This window comes from Notechis scutatus, chromosome Z, assembly GCF_049901735.1.
Source record: "Notechis scutatus isolate UNSWTSFEM ecotype Mainland chromosome Z, rNotScu1.2, whole genome shotgun sequence".
NCBI lineage: Eukaryota > Metazoa > Chordata > Lepidosauria > Squamata > Elapidae > Notechis > Notechis scutatus.
Genome location: NC_142025.1, coordinates 38723901 through 38745078, shown reverse-complemented (window position 1 = coordinate 38745078; position 21178 = coordinate 38723901). Strand labels below are relative to the sequence as shown.

General features: G+C 34.8%; 1 protein-coding gene and 1 long non-coding RNA gene across 2 annotated transcripts in view; one reads left to right on the top strand and one right to left on the bottom strand.

Moving 5' to 3' along the window:
* Positions 1 to 21178, bottom strand: part of ETV1 (ETS variant transcription factor 1) — a 138875-nt gene that overhangs the window by 21037 nt on the left and 96660 nt on the right. The window lies entirely within an intron of this gene.
* LOC148128827 (uncharacterized) overlaps positions 7253 to 21178 on the top strand; it is a 156631-nt gene continuing 142705 nt past the window's right edge. Inside the window, exon 1 of the long non-coding RNA XR_015745905.1 lies at positions 7253 to 7719. This is a non-coding gene — a long non-coding RNA (uncharacterized LOC148128827). The remainder of the gene's footprint in view (positions 7720 to 21178) is intronic.

Sequence of the window (21178 nt, the reverse complement as noted above, 5' to 3'; positions counted from 1 at the left end):
TTGCCATTTGTCAGAAATGGTGTAGGGTCTTCTGTTTGGGTGGGGGGTTGGACCAGATGACCTACAAGGTCCCTTCCAACTCTTGATGGAGGATACAGGGATGAGACCTCCTTACCTGACCAATTATCTCCAGAGTTGAGAGGCCCCTCAGGGCCCCAAGTCAACCAGCAAAACCAGATTTTAATGTTTTTCCAGAAGGTCAAAAGTGTGGGTACAGTACATACCTCCAATGGGTGTGGCTAATTTAGAGAAATTTCTGAAAATAAAGGCACATATTTTGCTTTCCAAGATGTCAGTTTGCCATTTCAGTCAAAAGAATCCAAAAAGGGAAAGTAGGGAGTCTAGCAAGCATGAAGAGAAATAAAAGATTACATGTGGAAGAACAGGGGAATCCAGTTGGAGAAATTGGTTGTTGCTGATTCAAAAGGATAAATATCTCCACAGTGATATTAGTCCCTTCCAACTCTGATTATCTGTTATCTGTTATCATTGCTCATAAGCAAGCTAGCTCAGAGTTTCCTCCTGTAGTAAAATGATGACAGCATCTATGCAGGGTCATTTCTATTGTCTCCCTCCCCACCCCCACCCCAACCATTTACATGATGTATATACCATGCCCGCTCAGTTTTTCTAGTAGATTTTCTATTCCCTCCCTTTGATTTAAAATTGAATAAAGTGGTGGTGGCATCAACTAACTTTTGATCAATAGCCCAACATGGGTTACCTTTCAATCTGTCTCCAGATGTCCTTGAACTGCATCTTTACTCAAATATCCATATCTATATTAGCTCTATATCTTGATTTATCTGGATCTGCTCAGAATATGGTTCAAATTGCTCTCTAGGTGGTACGTACTCTCTGATTGGCTGGTCTGGTCCTAGAGTGGTGCTCATTAATGCTGTAAATTGGATAACACCATGGCCCCAATTGCAGGCAATGAACAGATTATGCTTTAGATTGAATGTTATTCAGTGCCTAGAAATTTGTAGACCATGGTGCTTTCTAAACTTTGTTGTTTTCATGCAGCTGTTTCATTAAGACCACACACAAAAAAACTCCTCACCAACAGGTCAACATCCAGATAAGAAGAGACTAATAACAGGATTAACACTAGTCCAACAATCAAACAAGAAAATAATACCCCAAACAAGGAACTACCAACTCAAATAATTAAATAGTAAGCAACAGCCTATTCAAAGTTCTACCAAGAAGAAAACAACATGTCCACCAACAATGATAGGGCAAACCACTATATATAAATTGAGAGTACGCTCCATTTTTCTAGCACTGAAAAAATCTACCTACTTTGATAATGAAATATCTGCTGGAAATCAGCTATGCTCAAAGAGTCCTAAGGACTCTACAGTTCAACCCTGAACTGCAAATAAAACTGTCTGTGAAACATGGCTCAACGCATCTCTCCCTGACTCCATTACCTCAGTAAGAGACTATCATGTTTACCGATCTGATCGTGAAATCCGTAGAGGAGGTGGTGTTGCTATCTTTTATAAAAAGTCCTTACAACTAAAAACATCCAAGTTTACCCAAGAACTTGCTCTTCCTGGGAGCATTATCTGTGAACTGACCTTAAATATCACATTTCGGTTCTTACCATGTTACAGAGCCCCTGATTATGACATCGAACATGTAAACAAGCTAAATACACTACTAACATGGGCAGCATCCTGCCCACACACTTTTATATTTCTTGGTGACTTCAATCTACCTCATATTAACTGGACCCTAAACGAATGTACAACTGAACCCATACATGAAGCCTTCTACAATGCTGTTACAAATCTGGGACTGGAACAACTAGTAACCAACAATACTAGGCTTAACAACTGCCTCGATCTCATCTTCTGCAATAGTTTGAATTCAATTTACAGAATACAAATTAAAGAACCCTTTTCTAACAGTGACCACAACATGATTGACTTTTGTCTCAACATACATCCACACAAAAATCATCACAATGACAAAATCCCCAATTATAACTTCAAAAAAGGCAACTATGATCTTATAAACAACGATCTCTCTTCCCTTGATTGGCAATTTCTATTCACTGGATGCAATACTGTTGAACACCATTACAACATATTCTTACTAGAAATAAAAAGAGTCATCAAACTATATGGACCAACAACTCCCAAAACCAGGAAAAACAGATTACCAATAACAATAAGGAAACTTCAATCCAAAAAGAGATCACTTTGGCAAAAAAACAAATCTGGTCACGTTGCTAACTTCAAAGGCCGTTACAAAAATCTATGCCACCAGATAAAAACTGAATGCACTAATTATCACATTAAATAAGAGGAAAACCTTCTACGCACAAATTCCACCCATGCTTTCTACAATTTTGTAAACAACAAACGAAAAGACTTAAGGCCCATCCCACCCCTGAAAGGACCAAATGGCAAAGACTGCAGTGATGACACCATCAAAGCAAACCTCTTTAACACATTCTTTGGCTGAGTATTTGTAAACAGCAATGGATCAAGACCAGTACTTCCTAGTCGAACCACAGAGAACTACAATGATCTAATACATATTGATTTTACAGAAGACATTGTTGAAAAAGCACTGCGCAATGTAAAACCATCCCTATCTATTGGACCGGATGGAATATGTGCCTACTTCTTTAAAAAGCTATCCACTGTCATAGCAGAACCTCTAAGCATAATCTTTGAAAAATCTTTAAGGCCAGCTCCTTGTCAAAACTATGGTCACAAGCCACGGTCATCCCCATCTTCAAAAAGGGAGACCCCAGCCTAGTTGAAAATTACAGACCAATCTCCTTATGCTGCGTCACCTGTAAAGTCATGGAATCAATTATTAACCAATCCATTATCCTCCACTTAGAGACAAACAACCTACTCTCTAATAAACAATTTGGTTTCAGGGAAAAACTATCCTGCAATCTGCAACTCTCACACTGCAAAAACATATGGACTACACAACTCGATCAGGGAAAAGCAATAGACGCAATCTACATAGACTTCTGTAAAGCCTTTGATTCAGTGGTACATAACAAACTACTCCTAAAAGTAAAATCTTATGGTATCTCTGGACACCTACATAACTGGATAGAAGCATTCTTGTCAGACAACAAATGGTCAAAACTGGGAGTGTCCTATCAAATTCTGTACCTGTCAACAGTGGTGTCCCCCAAGGCAGTGCTTTAGGACCAATTCTCTTCATACTCTACATAAATGACCTTTGTGATCATATTAATAGCAACTGTGTTCTCTTTGCTGATGATGTAAAGCTATTCAACACCACAGACAATACTACTATCCTCCAAAAAGACCTTGACTATGTATCAGAATGATCAATCAAATGGCAACTTCAAATCTCAACAAATAAATGCTCTGTCTTACATATTGGCAAAAAAAATCAGAAAATAAAATACAAGCTAAATAGTCAAGACCTTGTTGAGGATCCAAACTCTGTCTAGGACCTTGGAGTACTCATCTCTTATGATCTAAGTGCGAGAGCCAAAAAGGCATTAAGAGTTGTTAATCTAATCCTACGTAGCTTCTTCTCGGGTAATATCACACTACTAACTAGAGCATACAAAACATTTTCTAGACCAATACTTGAATACAGCTCATCAGTCTGGAACCCATATTATGTATCTGATATTAACACAATTGGAAAAGTCCAGAAATATTTCACAAGAAGAGTTCTCTGCTCCTCTACTCATTGCAGAATACCTTATGCCACCAGACTTGAAACTCTAGACCTAGAAAATCTAGAACTACGCCGTGTCTGGTCCGATCTAAATATAGTATATAAAATCATACATTGCAATGTCCTACCTGCAAATGAATATTTCAACTTCAATCATAACAACACAAGAGCAAACAATAGATACAAACTCAAGGTTAACCGCACCAAACTTGACTGCAGAAAATACAGCTTCAGCAACAGAGTTGTCAATGTTTAGAATACTCTACTTGACTCCGTGGTTTCTTCCCCAAACCCCCAATACTTTAACCTTAGACTGTCTACTATTGACCTCACCCCCTTCCTAAGAGGCCTGTAGGGGGCATGCATAAGCGTACCAATCGTGCCTACTCTCCCTGTCCTATTGTTTCTTTTTGTTTTTCTTATAAGTATCTATCTCATGTATTCAGAACTATGTTTATTGTTATACCTATATCTTGTAAGCGATTGACAAATCAAATAAGTAAATAAATAAAATATTCTTTTCTGTTGGACTATATATTTTAATCCCCATGCTAAGAATTAAATGTAGATTCACTAATTGACTGGCATATACCACTGATCTATCTTTCTTTGACATGTACATTACTAATTTTCATTATGATAACAGATTGAAATAAGAATTTAATGAAATTTCAAATGAGTAGACAATATAGCAACAGAAGAAAAGTTGCAATCAGTTTTAAAGTACTAAAGAACAGAAAATAGTTAACTTCCTATCCCTAAAATGTGAAAATATATAAAAAATAATTATACAGCATCTCCCCAGATTTAATTCTCTCCTAAATTATATAGAACCAAATTACTAGATGCATGGGGAATACATGACCAGTGTTCTATGTATATATTAGATATATTGTATATTTAGAGACAAAAGCAGTAAATATTTGGTGCTATTTATTTTATCAGAATGAAAAATAGCTAAGTGTTTTTTGACTAAGAATTTCTTACAAAATCAAGAGTTTTGCTGTTTTGTGGGGAAATAATTCTACTACATTTTCTTCATAGCTTTATTACAGATTATCATAAAGTAGCCTTTTATTCTTTACAGGAAGAAGGGAGCTTTCATGTTACAATATACTTGTCAACCTGCTCTGCCATTGAGTTTCAGGAGTGGGGAAGAGGAAGGATTTTTATGTTGCATGTTTTTAATATTATGGACTGCTTAGAGTCATCTTGTGTTGCCATAAAATTTGTTTAATAATAAATAAAAATAAACCTAAGGCTACTTTTTAAAATAAATCACAAATAATTATATACATTTCCAAGTTAATAAAGACTTACTTTAGTTGTGCATTAGTTCAGAGCATGGAAATAGCTAACAAATCATGATGACCTCCCTTTCCTCCTTTTACAGAAAACCTAGAGATACTTGTGCATCAAGATACATTCACAGTTCATAAATCGACTTCCTGACAACAGCAGTTTTAGTAAAACTGTTCTATCAATCCAACTATCTCAATCACTAACTTTAATGATCAGGTGCAAATTCATTTTATTTTTTTCCCTATTCTGATCAAGAACATATATATTACTACTGCAAAGCAATTTGCACATATCAAGTTGGAGGTTAAGCATTGAGCAGACTAGACTTGCCAAAAGGCAGCTGGATAATTGCTACTTATGAACTATTCTATCAGTGCTTTGGTCTCCTTTCTATATTTTTGTATATTTCTGTGAAAAATAAACTATAGCAGCGTCCTGGATTTAAATTAAAAAAGAAAATTGTGCCATATGTATAATAGTCTAATGCTTTTAACACACATGGAATAGCACTTTAAGGCACTTCTTTTCTGTTAATTTTGAAAACTTGAACATAAAGCAAACCTAATATTAGCAAAATTATAAATATACTTGAAATTTGACAACCTGAATTTCAATCATAATGTAAGCGTATCGGGAATATACTTCATTAGATATGGTGATAGGCATCAATTTGTATAAAGTTTTATATAGTTTTATATGGCGAATAGACAAATGAATTGGTGATATATGACATTAAATACTATATTCTGAATTGTAAGCACGATACCATGAATACTGTCTGTGGGGAAATATAATAAAAGACACCTTTCTTTGCTCTCCTGTCTTTTTGGTAAGCCATCTGAAGGCATATGTTTGTTTCCTGCATAATCTAGGCTATTATGTTAGATGAAACGCGTGCCATTCCTATTCTAGTAGCAATATCTTTTCATGTTCAAATCAACATTAAAAGGCTACTGCATTCTTCAAAGTTTTGTGCTGCATTGATAATTTACAAGAAGCTGCATGTGGCAGATTAGTCTGTTTGGCATTGATAATTGTTGATACCTCCCAAGTTTGTGAAGTTAAGAAGAAAAGAGACAGGGATGCTACGTCTCTGAAGCTGATCCTTCAATATGGAACAAACTTAATCTGAGAGTTGACATTTTGAAAATTGGTAAAATGTTCGTCAGAAAATGTTTAATAATTAATGGTGACATATTTTTATGTGATTCAGTTTCTATGGCTGCCTTGGTGGATATGTTGTTATCTCTGTTATCTTATTTTTAAATTAATTTTATATATTTAGCATGGATATTTTTTTAATGTACTGTTGTTTTGTCATCTGCCAAGAATCATGAAGTGGTATAAAAATTAGTAAATTAAAAATTCTGCCTGGTAGCAAAGATATTCTGCCTGTATTAAATGGTTTCCTATCAATATATACTATTTCTATGCATTTTCTTAAGAATTTTTCCAATGCCAAAAACTTTTTTTAAAATCACCAAATGATCCCAGACTGTTCCTTCTTGTTTCTTTCCTTTACTTTTCCTTTCTGTGAGTTACTGTATCTTTTAATAAAATTTCAGTTACAATGTATCCTCAGGAGTCTTTTCAAAGTTTCACTGTTAATCCTCTTTATTTTTCCAGGTGGCACTCCATTTTTCCATTATTCCAAGTCCCAACCTTTTGCCTCCACTCTTCTCCTTTTTAGGGCTTTAAAATGACCAAGAAAAAAATCTTTATTCTCCTTTTGACACTTAGATTTCAGCTTAAGGTTGCCTATTAGTGTCAAAATAGATTAATATAAATTTCTTTCCATACCATTTGTAATTGTCAATATAAAGGTTTAAAAAGGGGTTTTTAACCTCCTTTTCTCTCTCCTTTGCCGCTTAAAGATCTTCTTTCAGAAGTATCTCTCTAGGTACTTTTAGGGTACCTTGCTTAGGGTACCTTGCTTAGATGTTCTCTGTTGTTTAGCCTGGTCTGTCCTGCTTTCCTCTTTGTCTTCCTCCTGCACAATCTTATCCAATCGGGTTCTTCTTTGAGGTGGCCATTTCTGACCAATGCTGCAACCACCTTCGGGGAAGGGAGTTTAAACCAGCCAAGGAGGAGAGATGTGGCTCCCCTCCACTCAGCTAGCAATCTCCCCCCTCTTCACCTTCACCCCCTCTACGGGATGGCTTCAGCATCGAATCCAAAGGAGAGCACAGATCGAAACCACGCACGATCGCGGATTTCGGTCTGTCGCTGAAGAGACCCAACTTTTTTACTTAAAGTCAATTGGGTGGTTCTTCAAAAGTGTTTAAAATGCCATCACTCCTGGAGGAATTGAAGATGAGTCTTAAAAAACAGAAAGAAGATGCAGAAAGGGGAGGAAGATCCTTTGGCTTCATATTTGAATTTTTTGAAATGGAGATCCTGAACTAGGAAAAGGAAAAGCTTCAAGAGCAAGAAGAAGGGCGGGACAAAGAAGAAGCCATTTTCAATGATCAAATAATGCAAAGTGTGGTAATAAGGGGAAAAGGGGGGAAAGGAGTTAAAAGTTTGAGATCAAAGGGAACAGCCAAAAAGAAAAATAGTTTGGGAAAGAAATACAACAGCAAGGAGAAGCAGAAAAGAAAACTACAGAAGGGAAAATTAGAGAGAGAAGGGTATAAAAAAGGGATGAGAAAAAGGGGGGAAAGATAGAAAGGGAAAGAACTTATGAGGGACAAAAACAGGAAATAAAGAAAAAGGGGAAATGTACTAGGATTAAAGGTATTTGCTCAGCTAGAAAACACAGAGACAATGGTTAAATTAAGTTAAAAGTGAGGATTCTGCAAAGGTACAAAAGATACTGTTATGACAGTAGAATACTGTAATGAGTTAGAAATGAAATAAGTAAATAATCTATGAGATAAAACTGTATTGTTATGTAATGGTATGTTTATTTATAATTAATGCAATAATAAACAAGAGAAGGAAACATTGCAATTGTTTCTAAAGATTGATAAAATATTGAAAAGAAATGTGAAAGATTTATAAGGAAATTTATACCAGTTATTAGAATGAATTGGAATAATTATTTTGCTTATTAATAGTAAATAATTTATAAGATAAAACTGTATGACTATCCAATGGTATGCTTATTAACAGTTAAGTAATAATGAAGAAGGGTGGGAAACATTTCAATTGTTCTCAAAGATTGATAGATATTGAAAAGAAACGTGAAAGATTTACAAGGTTCATACCAATACTAGAATGATTTTGAATAACTATTTTGTTTACAGATGTGTATGTATGTGTGTGTGTGTATGTGTATGTGTATATATATATATATATATATATATATATATATATATATATATATATATATATATATATATATATATATATATATATGTTTTTAGAATTTTTCTTTTTATATTTTCAAGGGGAAGTACCAAGCAGAGTCTGAATGATGAGATTTACATGATATAAAATAGATATTAGAAATTTGAATGTTATAATTTTAGAATGCACAAATTCAATGTTTAATGAGATTTCATATGATAATAACAATAAGATTTAAAGGTGTTGCACTTCAATTGGCAATCTTAGGGGGAATTTTGCTTCTTAAGAATGTTGGAAGAGAACATATGAAATTATAAACAAGACAGTCGAAAGTATTAGTATAATGAATAAAAAGATATAGAAATTTAGGTAAAAGAAATACAATTGAATAAGAAGAAAATGAGATAACCATAAAAGAAAATTAAGAGAAGTAAATGGAAAAATAGTGAGAAGTTGGAAAAAGAGTAATAAGATATGAAGTTGAATACATAAAATGAATATGCTTATGAAACTGTGTCTGTATGGAAATGTGATAACCCGGAACCATGCTGTATTCAAATAAGATGTTTTCTTTGTTTTGTTAAAACTCAGTAAAACTTTATTTTCCAAACTTTATTTGTATAATAAGTTTTTTTGTATTGTATAAATGGATAGATAGTGTGCATTCTAAAGAAATTCTAAAAAAGCATTTCTCATTGAAAACATGGGGATGTATTGGATTATTTTAAGGATTTACCTTTTGTCTTAAGGTAACAGATGTTATACAACTTAAAACTGGGTTGAAAGATTCAAGACAAATGGCTAAAAAGTTAAGATTATCCTAAATTTAAAATCACTGGCAGAAATCATTGAGTAGCTCTGGTGAAAGATTCTTTCTTAAATGCTGTTTGCTCAATTTATATCTGTTCCTCTTTTGTATTTCTCTAGTAATTTGTTTATTTTCCTTATAGAAATATTCATTGAAGAAATACATATTTCAATCTCATGCATTTTGTCGCAAATTCTCACAAACCTTATTTATTGCATAGATGATGAGAGAGAGGGGGAGGGAGTGGGAAAGGGACTGGGAGAGAGAGAGAGACAGACAGACAGACAGAAACTTCTAGGTACTATCATATCAGAAGAACTAAAATGGACACATAACATCAAAAAGATCATCAAAAAAGCACAACAAAGAATGTTCCGCCAGCTCAGAAAGCTCAAACTGCCTAAGGAGCTGCTGATACAGTTCTACAGAAGATTTATTGAGTCTGTCATTAGCACCTCTATAACTGTCTGGTTTGGTTCTGCAACCCAAGGAGACAGGCACAGACTTCAGAGAGTAATTAGGATTGCAGAAAAAACAATTACTACCAACCTGCCTTCAATCAAAGACTTGCATACTGCATGAGTCAAAAAGAGGGCTGTGAAAATATTTACAGAACCCTCCCATCCTGGACATACACTGTTTCAACTCCTACCCTCAAAACGATGCTACAGAATACTGCACACCAGAACAACTAGACACAAGGACAGTTTTTTCCTGAATGCCACCACTCTGCTAAACAAATAATTCCCTCAACACTGTTCAACTATTTACAAAGTCTGCACTACTATTATTATTAATCTTTTCATCACTCCTTGTCACCCATCCCCTCCCACTTATGACTGTATAACTGTAACTTTGTCGCTTGTATCCTTACGATTTATATTGACTGTTTCCCAGTATGAGTTGATTGCTTATTGTACCCTATGACTATTATTAAGTGTTGTACCTTATGATTCTTGACTCTTGAGGAATGTATCTTTTCTTTTATGTACACTGAGAACATTTGCACCAAGACAAATTCTTTGTGTGTCCAATCACACTTGGCCAATAAAGAATTCTATTCTATTCTTCTGGTTGCAACCAGATTTTTGGGTGGCGACCAAGCAAACCTGAAAATTGCCACAGTGATTTTTCCTGCTTCAGCGATTTCCCCTTCAGTGCCTTTTTTTTTTTTTTTTGGTCCACACAAGTGCAGACAGTTTTGCATCCGGTCATGACCAAATTGGGTTGCAACCATAGTGCTGGAACAAATTACAGTTGCAACCTGAAGTTCCACTGTACTAGGAAAGTGAAGATTTCATTCTGTTATTCCCAAGAGAGTATTACAGTTTTTAAAGATATGTCATGGGTAACAGTGCTCCAAAACAACAAAACTGCTAAGCATTGCTTAAATTTAAGTATATTTGTTACAATAGTATAAAGAATAGAAATACATTTTTATATAGTAATTATGGAGACAGAAAGCTATAATAAAGAAATAGAATTGCTCTGTATTATTCAGAAAGTTAATGTTCTGAATAATATGGGATGGGCAATTTCTTAAACAGCTGTTTAAACTATTTTTAGTTATTGCAAATGTTTGGGGAATTGCAGTTGGCAGAAGAATGATACAAAGATAGAGATACTACACACACAGCAACTACCTAATTTTTCAGTTATTTACCTGGCTGGAGAGGAAGCTTAAGTTTTCCCCAAGTATCTTAAGCTGATTTAAGAGTTTACACTAAAGTTTCCCTGAAATTTTCAGGAAACCATGCTGTTAACGATCACAGCTGGCCAGATGGGATTGGAGGCCAGCCCAATTTTAGGCTAGACAATGCAATTAATATCTTACGGAGTTTTCCTCAGGCAGATTCCTGCAAAACACTTTTTTCTTTAGCAAAATGAACACTTATGTCTCTATGTGCATGTTAAATTTGGGCTACATAGAGCTTCCAAATAAACAGTGAATGCGATGGGTGGGAGCGAAAATGATTGTTTCTTCTTATGATAGTATGTTATTTATGAACTGCTTTCATGTCACTTTTCTTATTCCATCAGCTTTTGCATTAATTATTCACTGACATTCTGGTTATATGATCTTGGCTATGCTCAAATGCAACTTAAATTTAGTAACTATTCCCTTTTTTTCAATGTAGTTTCTAATATTGAAATCCGCATTCTGAAGAGATCAAATAACATGCAGCGTTCCTACTTTTCTGATCAAGAGTTATTGTAAAACATTGCTGGCCGCCAAACAGCATGCAATAATTCATTGCGTGATTTCAACTTGGAGCAAGAGTGATTGGTCACTATATCACATTCTCAAATGAATATAACTTAAAAAACATTAAGTTGTCATATCTATTTGGGAGACTTACCTAATATTTAAGTTACAGGGTTACACGCCATAAAGTGCACTCTACACTATATCCTTGCCTGGACCTGACTCTAACTACATCTTTGCATAGTTCTTATTAAGATGCATTCTACTCAGGTTCCTTTACGCTACCTTAGCATTAAGAGGCATGGCATGTAAGCGTCACTTATTCTAAAAATGCTTCTTTTTATTATTAACACCACATTCATATCTTTTCTTACAAATGAAATTGGATCTCAGGTTGAAAATGATTACTTATCTAAAGTTTTCTGAATAGTCACCTCTGTTCTTCTTTTTCTCTCTCTTTTGCATAATTCCAGATAGCTGATATGATTGCTGTTATTTTGGAATTTCACAGTTGTGCATGCAGTGGCTTGCTGCTGTTCTTTCATGACAATTGGCATGATGAGATGTTGCATCTCAAAAGAGATTGAATAAATACCCTTTCACAAAGATAAACTTTTCTTAGTTTCTCTTCAAGCAAACAAGTCCATAATATTCTTTCTTACCAAAGCAAGATGAAGAAATATAGTCCATGTTAACATGAATTGAAAAGAGTTGGGGTTACAACCATAAACTAGTATTTCTTCTTCAGCACTGTAGACTTAGAATTATTTTGAGTACTTGCTGTGACCTCACATTTTATTAAAATAATAATTGCATTTCTAGTTGCTCTTGTAAGCAAATCATTTTGTTTCAATCTATGTCATGCCTCTAGTTGAACCTCCTTCTTTTAAACTCCATTAAATTCCATTGTTATGTGTACAAAGTAACAGAGATCACCATGACATAATTTGGCAAGAATCATTACCTAGCCAAAGAAGGCTGAAGCATTCTTGGGAAACAAAATATTTGAAAGGAAAATGACATCCTGATTCTCTGGCAAGCTGTATATGTTGAAAATGAGAATAAGTACAATAAGACTTATAAGTCAATAAAATATTGTTCTAGTCTTCTTGTGGAATTGATTTTCTGGTCTTGTCTACCTTGTGTGTCTGACATTGTACCAACACTCTGTTTACAGGTTAATGAGTAGTTCTGACTTTATGTTTATCATCTGGGAAGACAGGAGGAGCTACATTTTGTGTCCCAGATAAACCAATAGGTGCATAAATCAAAATGGCAAGGCAGGACATTTCCACAAAGAAGAGTTTTGCAGATTAATTATGAGCTTATGGAAACCCATAAGCCCTTGGTTGTGTTTTGTTGGTTTTTTTTCTTTTGTGTTTAAACTGGTACATTTTTCCACAGTTGGGCATAGCACTGTAAAGGAGATCAGATTCTTACTATACATGAAATGCTGCCATTTTTCTTCCTAAAGTTTATGCAGAGTAAAGCCCTCACCCCTCCACTCTCTGTTATCCCTCTTCACTGAATATATGTTCAAACACAAACTACAGAAGCAAGGAAAACTGCGCTTAGAATCATCCAACCATGCATTTCAATATTTCTGCCCATGCAGACTCAAAGTGGACATATATATTGCCCTATCTGAAAGAGTTGATACCATAGAAACACAAATAACATCCCTTGACACCATAGTAGCATCCCTGGACACTATAAAAGCAAGATTAACTAACCTTGAAAAAAAAGACACAACACAAAAAATCAAACATCCAATAGCTAGAAATCACATCTCTATCCAACAACTGCAACCCAATCCACAAAAAGACCCCCACAAATCCAACAAATCATGATATCCCAATCCTCATCAAAGAAGCTATCAAGCGTGAACAGAACTGTCCAAATGCAATCTCATTTGGTCTAGAGGACAACAATGATAACATCACAATTCTCCGCAACATCATCAGTGACTATCAAGCATCAACCATCTCCCCTGATGAAATACTTGACATTTCCCACATTGGCCCAGAGTTCAAAAATAGTGACGGCTTGGTGGCCCCACGCTTCTCCAGGGTCATTTGCAAAACTGAATCAAGCAAACAAAAATTCATTTTCACTATAAATTCACTCACCAAGAGCAACACCAACCATAAGAACCTCAGTTCTTGCCCTGATCTAACCTTACAGCAACATGTACAATCCTGTGAACTATGCTCTGAGCTCAAAAGACTCAAAAGACCAGAATAAGGAAATACTAACCTATACATTGACTACCACACAGAATGTATCAAAAGTAAGACCTTCAATTTACATCCCAATAACCATCACCCCAACATCCAATATTAGGCATGCATGCCCCTTACTTCCTCCAGACCCACTATTACATATCTAAAATGCAAACTACTCAATGCAAGAAGCCTCGCAAACAAAATGCATGAATTCCTCATCTTATTACATACGACCACATTCAACATTTATTTGTCTGTGAGATGTGGTTAAATGCATCTTTTCCAGACTCCATTACCACAGCAGAGAATATCATGTTTATCAGTCAGATCGCGAAATCTGTAAATCTGTAAATCTAAAAAAGATTAAAATTACACAGGAACTTGCTCTTCCAGAGACCATCGTCTGTGAACTATCCTCAAATACCACAATCTGCTTCTTATTATGCTACAGAGCCCCTGATTATGACATAGTTCATGCAAACAAGCTAATTTCACTGCTAACGTGGGCTGCCTCTTGCCCACACCCTCTTATTTTCCTTGGTGACCTCAATCTACCTCTTATAAATTGGACCCTAAATTAATGTACATCTGAACCCATAAATGCAACCCTGTACAATGCTGCTACAACACTGGGACTGGCTCAATTAGTAACTAACAACACTAGACTCAACAACTGCCTCAACCTCATCTTCTGCAACAACTTAAACTCAATATATGGCCTACAAATACAAGAACCCTTTTCAAATAGTGACCACAGTATGATCGACTTTTGTCTCAATTTATGCCCTCACAAAAAGGATCATAATGATGGATTCCCAAAATACAACTTCAAAAAAGCCAACTATAATTTCATAGATGCTGACCTATCATCCCTTCACTGGCACATTCTGTTCTCCAGCTGTAATACTACAGAAGACCATTATAATGCATTTTTGTTTGAACTTGAAAGAGTCATTAAACTATATATACCATTAGTAACCCCCAAAAACAAAAACAAAATATCCATAACAATAAAGAAACTTCAATAAAAAATATCGCTATGGCATAAATACAAAACTAACTACGTAGCAAACTTTAAAAACCAATACAACATCTTATGCCGACAGATAAAGGCAGAATGCACAAATTTCTACTGCAAGCAAGAGGAAAATCTCCTATGTACAAAATCCACCCATGCCTTCTACAATTTTGTAAACACCAAACTTAAAGACTCAAGAACCATCCCACTCCTAAAAGGACCAAATGGGAAAGACTGCAACAATGAAGCTGTTAAGGCCAATATCTTCAACACATTCTTCAGTTCAGTCTTTGTAAACAGCAATGGCTCATGCCTCCACATTTCCTAGTTGTACCACAACTAACTATTATGACCTACTACATATTGACTTTACAGAAGATATTGTTGAAAAGGCACTATGTAACCTAAAACCATCCCTATCTATTGGCCGCAATGGATTATGTGCATACTTCTTAAAAAAGCTTTTCTCTGCCACAGAAGAACCCCTAAGCATTATATATGAGATATCATTCAGAACCAGCTCCTTATCAAACCTATAGTCCTTAGCTATGGTCATCCCTATGTTCAAAAAAGGTGACCCCAGCCTGGTTGAAAACTACAGACCAATCTCACTGTGTTGTGTCATGTGCAAAGTCATGAAATCAATCATTAACCAATTCATCACCCCACTTAGAGTCAAACAACATACTCTCCAAAAAACAATTTGGTTTCAGGAAAAAATTGTCCTGCAATCTTCAACTCCTACACTGCAAAATAGGGAGCGCTATATCAAACCCTGCTCCAGTTAACAGCAGTGTTCCCCAAGGCAGCATTCTACGACCCACACTCTTTATACTCTATATAAATTACCTTTGCGATCACCTTATAAGCAACTGTGTCCTCTTTGCGGATGATATAAAACTATTCAACACCACCAACAATGCTACTGTCTTTCAAAATGATCTTGATTATGTGTCTGAATGGTCACACATTTGGCAACTCCAAATCTCGACCAACAAATGCTCTGTCTCACACATTGGTAAAAAAAAAAAAATCACTACACCAAATACAAACTAGGCAGATATGACCTCGTTGATGATCCTCACTCTGTCAACTATCTTGGAGTTCTCATATCAAATGACCTAAGCACCAGAGCTCACTGTAACAGCATTGCCAAAAAGGCATTAAGAGTTGTAAATCTAATCTTACAAAGCTTCTCCTCTGGAAATATTGAATTGCTAACTAGAGCATACAAAACTTTTGCTAGAATACAGGTCATCAGTCTGGAATCCGCACTGTATATCAGACATTAATATAATTGAGCAAGTCCAGAAGTATTTCACAAGAAGGGTACTACACTCCTCTGCTTGCAACAGAATACCCTATATCACCAGGCTTGAGATTTTGGGCTTGGACAACCTTGAACTATGCCGCCTATGGTTGGACTTAAGCAGAGCATATAAAATTATCTGCTACAATGTCCTATCAGTCAATGACTACTTCAGCTTCAATCACAACAATACAAGAGCACACAACAGATACAAAATCAATGTAAACCGCTTCAAACTTGATTGCAGAAAGTACGACTTCAGCAACAGAGTGGTCAATCCCTGGAATGCACTACCTGACTCTGTTGTTACATCCTCTAACCCCCACTCCTTTAACCTCAAACTATCAACTATTGACCTCACCCCATTCCTAAGAGGTCTGTAAGGGGCATGCACCATCGTGCCTACCATCCCTGTCCTAGTGTCATCATTTATTTCCTGTATTCGTACTTATGTTTATACTTATACCTATTGTAAGCTATTGACAAATCAAATAAATAAATAAAATAAATAAAAATAGAGGGCAGGTAATCGTTAGGAAAGGATGGGAATGTTTTGTGCATGGTGGCTTTCTCTTTCTTCCTCTACTTCCCATCTTCTGGACTGATCATTCCCATCAGAAGTCCAAACTGATCTTATCGCCAAACAAATCTTAGTATCATGAATCCTCTGGACTACTAGTTGTTTCCCTCTGCCATGCAACAACAAATAACTTGAAAAGAAGCTAAAATTATCTTGTCAAATTCCACATTTTTCCTTTTACACAGATCCTGGTATGCCTGACTTACCCTAACAAATTGTATGAAAAAATCTGCTTTGTTCTGGAAGAGACCCAAAGTTTGGATAACTGCTGGTAATGATTTTAAGTACAACATTAGAGGAAGACTTCATTTGTTTATGTACTTCCTCCATTGATTAGATATGTTCTTCAATATATCTAATTGTCAGTTTCCTAGTTTCAATCTTGTAAGATGGGTAGCTATATAAGATGAATGAATGAATGAATGAATGAATGAATGAATGAATGAATACCTGAAACTCTTGAGAAATGTTGTGATTGTAGATCTCAAAAGTACTAATTAACATTAATGCCTGCATGTTTTTGTAACTACATTCAATGCTATTTTTCCTATGCTAGAATGAATTGATGTAGGTTAAAGAGAAATATTGATCTTCAAACAGAATTTCTAAACCTAAAAGGAAATAATAATGAAATCAACAGTTGTCATCTGGGATTCATTTGAAATCAATGCTAAGCATTTTAGGGTGATGAAATTGCATTTCAAAGCTCATTGTTTTCCTTTCTTCCTGATATAACTTCATGGAAACAACAGAAATGATGGTTAAGTATTAAGGACAATAATTATTTAATATAAGAATTTTTTTTGGTATCACAGTTAAGTAACCACACCATTGGGACTAGTGCAAATTTCTTAGGCTTAATTTAACACAACTTTCATTTTGGTTTATAATTTCTGTTCAAAATCAAGAACATCTACCACCCCAAGCATCAGTGCTCTTCAATATCTAATTTCACAGTTTTCTTAACACATATCTCGTGTTATTTATTATAGTCAATGTCATCCCAACACCTTTGCTTATGCCTGCTACATTTTAAATGGCAGAGCTGGCAAACCATCAATCATAAATCAAGAAATACATTTTAACTTCAAATAAGATCAGTTTGTAAAAAAAGTAAATCTTGGATAGCCTAATTGGATACATTACTCACATCTATAAGTGATAAATGCCTGTTTGAGGGAAGGGTGTTTTTTTTTTTTGACAAGTTCAATGTCAGCAAATTAAACCCTGTAGTCTATAGGGAATATGAAAAATATACATTAATAGTATAATGGGAAGGACAAATTATTTCAATTTATATCCCAATAAATATGAAAATGTGATTTCTTATACACAGCTGCATGCAAACACTTCTCTGTTCATCTTGATGTGTATCTTTTTAAATGAAAGAAAATTTTATCCTTTTATTGTAGTACAGGAGTAAAAGTGTGAAATGACCAGGTTCTGAAGCATTCTTGATTCACCTACATGATGACTAAGAAAACCTGTGATTAAATATTTTAATATAGACCTTTGGCTATTTATTTTATTTATAGGAGTTATAGGCCATTCCAATCAGATGAGTCTGAATGACATATAATTCCTCAATCCATAACTAGATTAAAATAGATACAAAGCAAATTAAAAGTAACACTATCAATCGAATCACATAAAACTGGGAGCAGCATTTAAACAATAATAATAGATATCTTTGGTGAAACTGCAAACTTATATCTATTTGGCTGAGCAAATCTTGAAAATAATTCAGAAGTAGTGCAAATCCAATTGTTTCTACTATTTTTTAAAGTAGCTGTGGGTTTTTTTTAAAGGCTTCTATATCAGTCCAAGGAAGGATCCTATTCTATTACTTTTAAAGGTTATTTTAACAAATAGACATAAAATTATTTCCAATCAGGAGAGATTTCAGGCCAGACATAGCCACAAGGTGTGGTCAAAAAAGTGAAGATGGTAGACATGATAATGCAAATTCCTCCTGGTTTTTTAAATGTATGTTGCATGTATAATAAACTTTTAAAAATGGTTATATAGCTTTAAATATACCATTGTAAACACTATCTTGATTTCCTTTATCATATTTTGCAGATACCACTGCTTCAGGTATTGGCTGATTTAATTGTGCCATCAAGTCTGTATCGACTTAGCAACTTCATTTTTTCCCATGACAATCTGTCCCTAGCTAAAGCTAGGCTTTAGGTATTCCAAGAATGCATTCATTGACACTGTTATATGTTTCTCAAAATGTGTGTGTGTGTGTGTGTGTGTGTGTGTGTGTACTTCTATCTGGTTAAATTAGTGCACAATGAAATTGTGCTTGAATTGTTCCAGGCAATGGTATGGTCTAAATCTTTAATAGTGATGAAAAAAATTCATATATTATTTGCAGAACATACTGGGCCATTATTTTACTCATGTTTGCTTATTTTATTCTTGGTGCATCACTTCTACAGCTAATGTACAGTTTGATGGTTTGAAATAGTTTGAGTAGACAGCTTTTTGATCATAAAAGCACTAGAAACAATACATGTAAAACATTTCTCTTATCACTAATTGATATGTCGAAGAGAACCTATCCTTCTCTTCTCTGATAAATTGTCCAGGGAACAAATAAATAATTAGATGACAGTGCTATTAACAAGTTTAGCACTGGGCTACATAGGATACAGATTGTTAATTTGTATTAAAAATATAATTTTGTTAAATGAGATTCAGATAATTGGAGTCCTACTGCACATCATCTTTTGGTAATTAGATCTGCTCTGAACTTGTTTCAGATCACATCAATTTAATACTATTATTAGGTTATTAGTACAGGGAATAAGCATGTGGTATTCCCTACGTGTTTTTACATCTCAAAAGCAACATTAATAATATGTTAATTAAACTGCTGAAGTGAAAGGTTCTGAAAAAAGAATGATAGGTAACAAGAAAGCACACCCCCCCCACTTTTTTTTAAATACTACATTTAAACAAAAAATAAACTGCACTCATAATGGCATTTTGAAATCCAGAAAAAATGGCTGATCTTTTTGTTGTCCATGGAATATACTGTAGCAGGCATATTAAACAATTTCACCTTACAGGTAATTTATTGTACCATCACTGACTCCAAGGTGATTCAAAAAATAATGTTTCTGAAACAAACAGCATTTGTTGCTAATGATAGGGCAAAGCAAACTTGAGGAACATTTACAAACAGTAAAGTCTCTCTCTTTCTATACACATTTGCAAACCAATATCTATTATTTGCAGATGAATTAACTATAACTTGAAAAAAATCATTAAAGCCATCTGCTTGGGTATAGAAGAAAAGGACAGAAAAATCCTGCTGATTCTATTTCTGATGGCTGTACAGTAGAATATAAGGTCAGTTTGCTTTTTTAGCATCATTTTCCCTAAGTTTATTGCAACATTTTTTTTAAAAGAGCAGCATTATCAATGCCTTTTATTCTTCTGAATAAATATACATGAATATACAACTCCTATAAGTCATTAGAGGTAGGACATGGTAAGTCTGGTTTCTGCTGAACATGAATCTCCATCACAAATCTCAACAATTGAAATCAGTACCTCCATCAGTCAAATATCCAATGCTTTGCTATTAAGCATCATGAAATGGTATGATCTGAACAGCATAGATGTATATCATCACTGCTTCCACAGATTAGTTTCTTTGCTCTATTAGAATATAATTTAAAGAGCTTTTCATTCAGCTGTTATGTGATGTATTCAAACTGCTTTTTAGAACATCATTATATAAATAAATTATACATTTGCATTTATGGCTTCTTTGGGGGGGGGCTGTGGCTCACTGGTTAAAGAGGGTGAGCTTGTCAGCTGGAAAGGCTGGCAGTCAGGTTTCAAAACCTGAGTGCCACACAGCAGGCTAAGTTCCTGTTATTTGCACCAGCTGTCCAATTAATGGTTTGAAAGCAGCAAGTGTGACTAGATAAATAGGTACTACTTCAGTGGAATTCACTGCAGGACAACTCATAGGATAACTCACTGTGGGACAATTTAACAATTCAATTTAATTATTTGAAATAAATAAAAATATTTTAATGTTTGTCATTCATATTTTATTTTGTCCCTCCTTTTGCATTCTTTCTTTAATGATTTTATTCCACCATTTCTTTGATATTAGTGTGGTCTTGTCCTGCAGTGACTTGCCTCATAGCGAGTTGGCCATAGCAAATTGTCTTAGTTCTCCTTTGGTGGGAAGGTAATAGTATTGTGTGCTTCAGCATATAATTATACTGGCCACATGACCACAGAAATGTCTTTGGACAATGATCGTTCTCTTGGCTAAGAAGTGGAGATGAGACAGAAACAACTGTACAGGGGGAACCTTTACTTTTAGAACTTTCTGAGATTTCTATATTTTGTAAGATTATTATCGTAATCTAACAAAAGTGAGAGATCAAAAATTCAGATTTTTCTAACCTCTTTTCCTTTTACATCAATGAAAGAGATGGTCCTATGAATGTAGTATCTGGTTCAAAACCAATATGTTTACTATAAATATGGACAAAGAGAGAGAGAAAGCTTAAATCTTTCTTTGTAATCCACTCTTTGTAAATCACAGGATTCTCAATCCTTTAGTCAGGAGAACATCAAGAATATTGGAACCATTTTTCTGGGTTGTCAATAATGTTGTTTTAGATAATAGCTGCTATGAATGAGGATTTGTCTTTTAGCAAACAAGCTAACTCCTGTTCACTAAAAGAAAGGATTGTCTTTCTTTTT